This window comes from Oculina patagonica, chromosome 2 (genome assembly GCF_052425735.1).
Source record: "Oculina patagonica isolate OP01 chromosome 2, crgOcupat, whole genome shotgun sequence".
NCBI classification, from domain to species: Eukaryota; Metazoa; Cnidaria; class Anthozoa; order Scleractinia; family Oculinidae; genus Oculina; species Oculina patagonica.
This window is the reverse complement of record NC_135759.1, coordinates 25,663,094-25,665,763: the sequence shown is the minus strand read 5'-3', so window position 1 is coordinate 25,665,763 and position 2,670 is coordinate 25,663,094. Positions and strand designations below refer to the sequence as shown.

Here is a 2,670-nt window from a genome sequence, read left to right as displayed (position 1 = left end):
CCATAAACTGAGCAGAAGTAACAATTCATTCCCAACTTAAAACCTTCAACACTTCGCAGCTGCTGCTGTTTAATTAACAGTTTAGTTGCGAACTCTTAACTAAATATTGCCTCAATGTTGATTCAGTGGAAAATCAATCGCTTCGTTCAAGCCGAAATCCAATAAAACTAGCCGCGCCATTTCTAAGCGCATTACTTTCATTTCTAATGTCATCATAAAGATATTCGTTTCCTCTTTATGTAAACATTTGAGAATTTAAGCAAAAATTTAAACACAACTTATTTAATACAATGCGTTTAACGAAGCCCCCCTGCGCAGGATAAATTGAATCATTTGCTATAGAAAAGATTCATTTTTTGAGTAGAATAGAGCTTTTCGTGCAGGAGGCCATGTTTCCTGATTTTAACGCGAGCTCTTCTTCCTGCTCCAGCAAGGTGGGGTTGCTTGTAAACAGAGAGTTCAGCCCTGAATTTCCGAAATAATAAGGTGAAAAATTCGTCGTTTTTTTATTATTTTCTACCTACTCGTTTGTGAAAAACATCTGGTGCTACCATCTGGACATGGACGCCGCCAATTTTGAAGTTTATGTGGGATAGAAACAATGAAACTTATTAAATATTGTTTTTCTTACCCGGAACTATTAAAAGAGGGTCATTAGGTACCTCATATTTTTGAGCCACGCCCAAAAATTTGAATTCTGGTATTTTTTTAGTTTTTTTTTTTCTGAAAATTTCCGGCAAGTATAAGGCATGGCCATTTTTATGCAAGAGTCTCGCTGGAACTCAGAGTTTTAAGAAAACAATTAATTTGCAACAAGGGCATAGCATGTGATCATTTCGAATTTGTTCTTTTTAAATAACTTGAAAGATACTACGGCGTAATCGCGCCGGTCCCACGCTAGCTCGCTTTGAGCTATTAAGTTTAAGCAACTTTTTTTCACAAACAAATCTTAAACACCTCGCAGCCGGCAGCTTTATTAATCAGCATTTGCGTCATTGTTGATTTTTTTTATGGTAGAGGAACTATGACAGTATCTTTACATCGATTTTCCGCTTGCATCCTTCAAAACTGGTCTTTCAGCTAAGGATTAACTCTGTTCTTTCCTTGCGATGATGATACATGAAGCTCATGAAGTATTAAAGATGCAGTACTTGGGACAATTTGAAATCCATGATTAAACATAATAAAGTTTTACGAAGAACACCTGCACAAAAATGTTTTAATGAATCGTGCTTCTTAGTGTTTCTTTGGTAAATGAAATCATTTGGAAAGCATTCACTTTTCGTTTGGAGAATAATTAAAAGCACCACCTACTGGAAGCTAAAACACACCCTTTTGTTTCAAAGAGTATTTTCCATCCACAATGCTGTTGATTGGCGGTTTCATTTTCGCAACTCCCTTAGACTCCGCCGTCTACTAAAATAATAAACACCGTGCTCAATGTTTCTGAATGTCCTAGGTTTTTCTTTCTGTTTTATGATTTTTATGAGCTTAGTTCATGTACAACTTCACATAGCTTTGGTTGTTTTTTCTACCCTGCGAACCCAGCCGCCTCTCACTACTCTTGGTAAAGCAGCGGCCAGAAGCGATCAGGAGACAGCTGTATTCGTAGGCTGTTTTTTGGTGGACTTGGGCCGTACGTGTCAGTTGGAGAACAAATCAATATATATATTTATACCATGCCATAGAAAATACAGCCAATCAGAATACAGGAAAGCCGTTGTATATTCGACGGTATTCAACTCAACCTTCCCATCGTGCGCTGCGATCTTATTCTCGATGAAATTTAGTGAGCGTATTTTCAATGGCATGGTATAAAATAGTTACACAACACTTTCTCGTGGTATACTATGGAATATCCCACTTGTCACTTGTATTTTCTTCGCATACACACTCGCCTAAAGGCTCGATCTGTGTATACCGAGAAAATACAAGTGACTCGTGGGATATTCCATAGTATACCACTCGAAAGCGTTGCATAACTAGTATATATTCCTTACTAATTGCTTTTGAACTGTGATATATACAGGTCGTAGACATATGTCAATCGCTTACTGCTGGGACACAATCTGATTTATTTCCATATACCTGTGATAAGAAATATTACACTTAAATACCTTGCAAGAAATCTATGTAACAGCCAGGCTGCGGAAAAGAACAGTGAACGAAACTGCATCTCAGTGGAAATAAAGTTGCGATTAAACAAAAGTTCGGAAACTAAACTCCGTTTGTGATACTAGTAGTGAATTTGAGGTATTTTAAGGCGCGGGAAAATTAAAGTGAAAATTTAACGGTTTATACTTGGACTGACGGTATTTTTCTTCTCTAAATTTGTCATAGATCCATCATAACGAGTTAAAACAAAGGACCAAACATTTCTTTAAGTTGAAATCCCACATCAAGGATTGATTGAGCCCTACGGCAGAGCGGTTTTATCTGAGAAGTTTACAAGTAATATAATAACTTTCTCTTATATTCACAATCTTAGGTAACAACTTTTTTCCATGCTGTTATTTGATTGACCACTAAAAGTACAGTTGAACCAGCCTAGCTTCTAGGCCTTCTCTCTTGTTTCGATCATGATAACCGCGCAAAAGTGTCAAGTCCTGTTCAGTGACGTCACTGCTCAGGATAACCGCAGACCACAATCCCCTGACCCGAGAATGCGTA

The 2,670-nt window shown here is 37.5% G+C and overlaps 1 long non-coding RNA gene across 1 annotated transcript in view; it reads right to left on the bottom strand.

The window, feature by feature from the left end:
* The window catches only part of LOC144643800 (uncharacterized), a 73,012-nt gene that overhangs the window by 66,780 nt on the left and 3,562 nt on the right, over window positions 1-2,670 (bottom strand). The gene's annotated exons all lie outside the window — the stretch shown is intronic.